This window comes from Podarcis tiliguerta (genome assembly GCF_965153285.1).
Source record: "Podarcis tiliguerta genome assembly, chromosome: Z".
Classification (NCBI taxonomy): Eukaryota; Metazoa; Chordata; class Lepidosauria; order Squamata; family Lacertidae; genus Podarcis; species Podarcis tiliguerta.
In genome coordinates this window covers 5,916,095-5,924,278 of record NC_139553.1, presented here as the reverse complement: position 1 = coordinate 5,924,278, position 8,184 = coordinate 5,916,095, and the positions used below count along the sequence as shown (strand labels likewise).

The 8,184-nt window shown below is 43.9% G+C and overlaps 1 long non-coding RNA gene across 1 annotated transcript; it reads left to right on the top strand.

Moving 5' to 3' along the window:
• The first annotated feature begins 720 nt into the window (after positions 1 to 720).
• On the top strand, positions 721 to 5,831 carry LOC310669355. The gene is made up of 2 exons (XR_014507133.1): positions 721 to 783; positions 5,566 to 5,831. It is a non-coding gene; the product is annotated as an uncharacterized lncRNA (long non-coding RNA).
• The last annotated feature ends 2,353 nt before the right edge of the window (positions 5,832 to 8,184 follow it).

Below are 8,184 nucleotides of genomic sequence, written 5' to 3'. Positions count from 1 at the left end.
CGTTCTTTTCCCAGCCATGTGGTCTACCCCTGTCCCAAAGACTGCCTCTTTTTTTGTGCTTGAGTGGTGCTGTTTTGGCTACACTGAAACATAAAATTTTAGAGTTGGAAGGGACCCTGGGGGTCCTCTACTCCAACCCCCTGCATTGCAGGAATCTCATCTAGATCATACATGACAGATGGTTTTCCAGCTGCTGCTTAAAAACTAACCAACAACACTCCCTGCTTCAGTGCTGATAATAAGAGGGAATGATTTGTTGGTACAAGACTAAGGATGAATGGGTCTTCTTCCTACTCATAGGGATGGATGGATCAGTTTATTTCTATCCCCTGCCAATGTTTCATGTTGCCATTCTTAACTCCATCCTGTCCCATTTCTGCATTAATCTGCATTTTTTAAAAAAAAAACAAAACAAAGATCATATTAAAATACATACATTTTATCACAAAATATATATTCCTAAGGTTTATCTCAATGTATGCATTTCTAAAAATATGTAACCCTAAAATCATGCCTTTTTAAATGCACTTTTGTGGATAGTTTTAATCAAGAAGTGTATCACAAAATCTGGAGATGTATGAAATCAAAAGACTAATTACATTCTGATGTGCACATTAGTCCGAGAGGTGTAGATGAAGGTCATATTGCACTGGAATTCACAGAAATTGAATTCCTCAAGCATTCCTAAATAGTACTCTCTCCCTTCTTCTCCTTCTGAAGGCATCCTTCTCTAATGTCTGGATGAACAAGGAAGAGGGAGTAGATCATGTGGAAAGAAGCAAGGTAACTAAGCATGGAACGTGTATGGCAGAATGAAACATACATAAAGAAAAATGCAGGTTGTTTCCTAGCTGTTAACCTGTTTGGACTCTAGTTCATTTAATTAGCAGCAGAAGCATGAGGTGACAGGCTTGGCAGAGAATAGTAAAGGTGTGAGTGTTGTGGGGAAATAATACTCCAGCTGGTAACCTCATTGCTGACTATCATCTGGGGAACCATTTCTGCACTGCTAGATTTAGAGATGAAGCCAAGTGTCAATTCCCCTGTTGTTTAGTTTCATCAGACTGGAGTGACATGATTGGGAGGAAGAGCAGGCCATCCCTGCTACTGGCCTTCACTACTTCTTGTAGGAGCAGATCCCATAGATTAACCAAGTAAATAATGTTTATTGTTATTTTCAAAGTAAGATTCAGAAAGAATACCTCCTGTAACAAAATCTTTCCATTGCACATTGTGGGAGGGGGTGGGATTGACAGGTCTTAGACATTGCCTGCTTGCAATTTTAGGCCCTGAAATGGCTTGTGTTAGAAGTTCAAAAGATCAGGCAGCTGAGTAGTGAATCCATAATGTACAAGTGATGTCCAACCTGTCCATGTTGTTTTCTTTTGATTTCTTGTTTTTCCAACCTTAAGTTCAATTCTCCACTTCACCCTGGCATATATGGTTTTACAGTGGTACCTCGGGTTAAGAACTTAATTCATTCTGGAGGTCTGTTCTTAACCTGAAACTGTTCTTAACCTGAGGTACCACTTTAGCTAATGGGGTCTCCTGCTGCCGCCTCGCGATTTCTGTTCTCATCCTGAAGCAAAGTTCTTAACCTGAGGTACTATTTCTGGGTTAGCAGAGCCTGTAACCTGAAGCGTCTGTAACCTGAAGCGTCTGTAACCCGAGGTACCACTGTATACACATTATTTGGCTGGAAAACTGCATCACAAATTTGGCGGGATGGCTGAGTTTCAGGTCTTGCATTGCTCCAGAAAGTGCAAAGTACTTAGGTTCACCTATAAATACAATCTGAATCAAATCCCCCCCCCCATTCCTATGCATGAAGAATATTGGGAACATACTTTCCAGGGGATTAGCACTTCAGCAAGAGGCACGTGTTGAGATGAAGCAACATGTCTTTATTTACCAAGAAGATTTGTGATGTTCGGTGGTAAGTAGCAGCAAGCAAAAAAGCTTTTCCTGGAACTGAAACGGTTCTCTCCTCCCTCCCTCTCTCCACTTCATGGCTCTTCCATTTAATTCCTTCAAATCTGTCGTAATCAGACTGGGTTTTCGCCCATCAGCAGAGAGAATGACGGAAAGAGTGAACAGAAACATCTCGAGCTACTCCACTACTCTCTGATTTCCAAGCATTGCATCAAACTGGCATGAAGCCCCCTGGGAGGAGAAATTTACTATAAGTCATGTCAGGTCCAAGCACATTAGGCTTATGGATATGATAGGCTGAATACTGAAATTACCATTTGCACAAATGATCTTGCCATTCCTACAGGCCTACTGTGTCCCTTTAATACCCCAATCTTTCAATTATGAAGCAGAGATCAGTCAGGGCACTTTGGTAACCGGCTTTTTCATTTGTCTTTTCTTCATACACTTGTATTACTATTCTCATTCCCTCCTCCTCCTCTTCTTTGCCAACTCTGGGAACAATATGTTAAGACCCCCGCTTTCTGCTGCATATACAAATGGGATAGGCATGTGAATGACAGTCCCATTGTATCAGTCAGTGGTTCCTGGTGCCCATTCAGACTGGTTGGGCAGAAGGCAAGGACACACAACAGGAGATGCATTGAGAGCCAAAGACAGGCACAGCTAACTAATTCTGATTTAGCCTCCCCCCCCTACCCAGCCACCCCGGCGATGTATTCTACAAAGGTGATGCTGAGTCCAAGAAGGAGAAAAGTGACAAGCAGTGACACTTACTGGAAAGGGTTGTAAATAGGGTTGCCACCTTTGTTCTGGTAAAATACAGGCCAGGACCAGGCCAGGCCATGTGGCTGGGTGGCAATTTATTTTTTCATCTGGTGCTGAAGTGACTTCAAAGCAACCCATTACAATCTACTGCAACCCGCCCCCCTCTCTCTCTCACACACACACTTGTAAATCTGTTTGTGCTTGGCCACCTAGAGCTTAAATACATGACCTTTCACATACCCTTTCAAACCCATGTATTTGGAGAGGTTCCCTAACTTGGCAGAGAGGGAGAGAGAAGACATGAAATACAGGACAAAACTGTATCAATATGGGACTAGCATTTTAAATTGGAATACTGGACAATCCTGCATTGTACAGGACAGGTGGCAACCCTAGAAAGCAGATTCAAGTTGGCAGGGCAGACTCTACCGATATCATGTTTGGCCCTTGCTGAGTGACCTTGGGCTGGTGTTCTCCCTCTCTTTCTGCTTCTTCCATCTCAGTCTACATGCTAGAAAGACCCTTGATATATTCAAGCGTAGAATCTCCACCTTGCTTTCTTTTCCAGTTTGGTGACTTAGATTTGGTGATGGGACCTGCCATCATATATTCCACCCCCTTGCCCCAGTTGCATCCACTGACTTTTCTTCCTTACATTAACATGAGATCTCACAACTCAGTGGGCTATCTGTCATTCCTGTGGCTTGACACATCCGGGTAATCTATGCACACCCAAAACCTGTCGTGCATCAATATTTACTAATGGAGCTTCTTGTACGCAGAGGCTGTTTTTGCAATAGAACAGAAAATGAAGAAAGTTCCATGACCTCAGCCAGGCAGCAAACAGAAAACACAGTTATCAAGCATCCTGCATGAAGCTTGGGGTGGAAATAGAAGAAACGATTTAGGGAAACGAAAAGAAAAGAACGGAAGACAGGGAATATCATTGTTTTCAGTACAAGTAGACTACACAAAGACAGGGAGCTGAGTCAGATCATTACCTATGCTGACCAGCAGCAGTTTCCAAACAGGTTTCCAAACAGAGGACATAAGAACAGCATGGTGGATGAGACAATGGCCAAGCTAGTCAAACAGACTGTTCTCATAGTGGCCACCTACAGGCAGGACCTGAGTGCAACATCACTCTTCCTTCTTGTGGGTTTGAGCAACTGATATACAGAAACATTGCTGACTCTGACCCTGGAGGCAAATTGGAGTCATCATTATTGGCCATTGTTGGACTTATCCTCCATGAATCTGTCCAATACTCCTTTAAAGCCATCCAACTTGGTGGTCATCATTGCCTCCTGTGGGAGCAAGTTCCACAGTTCAGCTATGTGAAGGGCTTCCCTTTGTTTGTCCTGAATCTTGCAACATGTAGCTTCTTTGAATGGCCCCAGTGGATTATAGTATTATGAGAGAGGCAATTTGTGGAAAGAAGGCCAAGGGGCAGGAGAACGAACAGATGCTATGATTCAAATGGTCTTTTGAGACTGTGCTGTGAGCGCAGGGGAAGAGAAAGCTGCTTTCAAGCAATGTTGGGGGAACCTAATGTTTGCTTTTTGCAAAGTTTAGGCTCTATAATTTCCAGGGCTAAAGAGATTCCTCCAAGTGCTATTCCATGTAGAGCACATAGGAATGCAGGGACAGAAGAAGCTGTCTGCCAACATTCAGCTTCACTGAATGTCCCTGAGTTCCTGTGTTACGAGAGAAGGAGAAAAACTTTCATGTAGCCTTTCCCACCCTTACCATGCCCCCTCTTACTTGTCTTTTCCGTAAACTAAAAAATCCCAAATGCTACTTTCCCAGACCTACTTGGAGATGCTTGGGGACTGATCTTGGGACCTTCTTCCTGCAACAAAGATGATTTGTCGTTGTTCCACATACCTTCCATTTTAAATTGCCACTTTCCCTCCATAAAAAATCCTCCAAACAACAAGGGTGCTACCTTATACCATCTGGTTTAGGAAAATTTACCTAACCCATCCCACCTCCAAATAAATAAGTTGACAATTAACTGTGCAAATTCCCACCCATTGCAGTAATTCATTCAAAAGATGTACAGTCTTTCATAGAAGCCTGTAGAGGCAAGCTTGGGCACTTCTCCTTTGGAATGGCACCCCCTACACTTCCTCCTCTTTAATTCTCACCTTGAGAACTTGGCTTCACTGCCACTGTCTCGAGTGAGCTGTTGCCTATAAAAAGCATGTGCTGGTTAATCTCAAAGGTGCTGCAGCACCTATTATCTTTACAGATGGGGAGCCGAACTTGGCTGCGCCTCTGGAATCACAAGGATTGAAGTTTCTGGGTTGTTATCATGGTGCTTGCCATGCTGTAAATTTTCTTACTTGACTTTTCTTTTTTAAAAAAAAAACAACAACAGCAACAACTTTGGGTCAGAGAATATATGTATGAATCCGATTTCCTCCATTAAAGGAAGCAATCAAAACTTCGGGGGACTTTCACAAAGGGTAATCTAATCCAGAAGAGGAGTAAGGACAGGAGGAGAAATAGGCACTCAAACATAGCAGCATCACAGAATCCTGTTATGATTTCAGTAGGGAATCCCCCACCCCATTTTAAGCCCATAGTGGATTTGATGAGAACCTCATTTCAGTGAAATTCTCCTGTGCCGTACATCTCTATTTTTCCATTTCATTTTCTCACCTCTTTTTCTTTCCATTCCATTACACATTGCCTTTCTGTCCTCAACCACATGCCCCCCCCCCCCCCGCATCTTGGTTGATCCATTTTCTCCTTGGCCTCCAAGCCATTCTGAGTGCAGAAAAAGGAAAGGGGGGGGCACTCCACACCTAATCTCTTTTCTCTACTGGATAGCTAATAGCACTGTCATTTGCTTTTCAGCCGTGAAGTTGCTGTCTGACTCAGAATTGGGGTTTGCAGCAATGGTGAGAAACAGGATGCAGAATGGGAGAGAAATAGCCAAGACTACTCACATTGCTATGGCCTTCTTGCAATGTGGGGTGGGGTGACAACCCCATACAGAGGGCCTGAAAGCTGTGGCTGCCACACAGTCTGAGAAAGTCTACCATGTTGAGCATGTGGAAACATTCCCATTGTTCACTAGGAATCTCAATTTTTTCTACAATGAATGAAAACATTGAAGGGTCCATCTGGTTTAATAGTCTTTCATTCTGGAACAGTAACATAGCATTTGCTCTCATTGAGCCATTGCTCTCATTGAGCCACTGAGCCATTCTCAGTGAGGAGATCTGCTGTGCCTTATTGTTGACATCTGTCTGTCTCAGGAGACAATAGAAGAGTGTGCCTTTGAGGGTGAAGTCAAATTCAAACTTACAACACCTGCTGTAGCTGTAGGGACTTTACACCAATCAGGTTGAGCTTATAACTCACAACTGCTGTCCTAAGCAGCGTGTTTGGAGGTCCTGGACTGCCTAGGCAACAAAGTCCTCCTCTTGGCCTTACTGTTGTTGTCAAAAAGAAAAGAAAGAAGTACATTTGGCACCAACTTGGCCGCAGGCACTGGCATATGAAGGGGGGGTGGGGGAGCGCGCCGTACCGGGTACCTTTAGGGGGAAGGGTGCTATTGTGGCTGCCCCCTTGGGGTGCACAACCCCACGCCATGCACCACATCCCCTCGGGTGACCCACCCCGCCCCTCAGGACTCACGCCAGCCAGCCACCCCCGTCTGTTCTCCACCCCGGGGACTGTAGCATGTTGTTCTGCTACTGGCTGCAGGAGTTGCTGGAAGAAGAGGTACAAGATGCCATCCAACCGCCTTTGGCATTCCAGATTTGTGTAGGGTGTAGGGTTTACTCCTTAGCCTTTTCTTCTCCCAAAGATGTCCCATAATTCTGGCTTCTAAAGCCACAAGGAACATTTTTCCCCACCTCAAAAGTTTCCAAAATGAACCCTTTTCATGGGAGAGGAGTGGTTCTGTGAAAGTGGGGGTGGTGACTTTTCAGTTTTATTGTGCAACCTCCTACTTTCCTGTACTGTGGCTTCATCAACCTTTATCTCACATCCACAGGGCCATTTCAAGGACTTTGTCAAGTATTTCAGATCACTGCAAGCAACCACACCCCTTTAAATATCTTTGCTTCATTTCCTTAAACACTTCATTGGCTCTGAAGTTTATCAAGAGCATCTGTTAGCAATCTGGAGCAGAGCAGTAATGATGCAATTAGTGGCACGTTTGGGGAGCATGGCTGACAGCAATCCCATGACTGGAGAAGAAGCTTGTACATGGCATGTTTGGCAGCCTATATAGGTGTTATGACCTTACAGAGTCCAGCACATGAGAGCTAGAAAGAGACCCAGCTCTTTAATTGATTTACCTTCTGAACCACTCTGAACAAAGTCAAGTTGATTATTTTTTGTCTCTCAAAAAAGTCCAGAAGAATGAACTGGTCTTTATTGCCCCAATGACATATATAGTTTCATTACTTGCTGCTAACAATGAGCCAATGTTTAAGATTGAAGTTGCTTTTCACCACAGAATAAGATTACCACTCATTGAGCCTATCTCCTCAGATATGTGCTCTGTAGATCTTCTGGCAAAATACTTTTGTTGGGTGGCCACTAGGACACACAATATTGACTCCCTGCTAAGAGAAATAATGAGTATATTACACCACCTAGTTTTGCTTGTTTCTAACAAGGACTTAGCCTCTGGGAATCAAATTAACCATAACTATCCCTTAGTCCCAGTAACAGCTGAAACCATCTCCTCCACTGTCAGGAATGAGCCAGCTCCCAGTGAAGGTTTGCAGCCAGCTCCCAGGGAAGCTTTGAAGCCAATGGAAGAAAGCAGCCGGGAACAGAGAGAGTTAATTTTGATACAGGATGAACAGCAGCTAGTGCCAACTCCCCCACCCCTTGGAATGCCGGGTGATAAGGGAACAGCTGAGAGCGGGTTAGAACCCAGCCAAAGTTCTCAGGAAGTTCAAACCAACGCAAACAGAGACAGAAGTAGTTTGTCAGAAAGGGAGGCGTGAGTAGCTGATCAGAGCTGATCCAATCCCTCCTCAGAATCCGCTAAGGGGAAGGCTGTTAGACCGGAAGCAAGGCAAGAGATGTAAGACATGGAAGTTCTCTATCTTCTTAGAAACCAGAAGAAGTCTTCAGAAGGGTCATCTTGATTGATGATGTTGGAGGCTGTGTTAGAGCCATCCAGAGCTATCTGTTTGTTTTGACAATAAATCATCCTTTTTTATTAACTATGCTTACTGTTTTATCAAGTGGGAACCTGGACTCCTGACATCCACTGATGCTAAGCTATTTAAACCTCCTGTAGGTTGTTCCGCTAAAGAATACAGAGAACAACCTACTATTTATTTCATTCATTCTTTCATTCATTCTTTTCCATCTCTCTCTCATTCTCACTCTCTCTCTGGCTTAGAATTTTGTTAAAGTTCTAGATTAGCCCCCCTCCCCCCGCTACTTTTATCCACAGGCAACTGGAAGTTTTTCAAGTTCATGGTTTCAATATCCTTAGGCTTA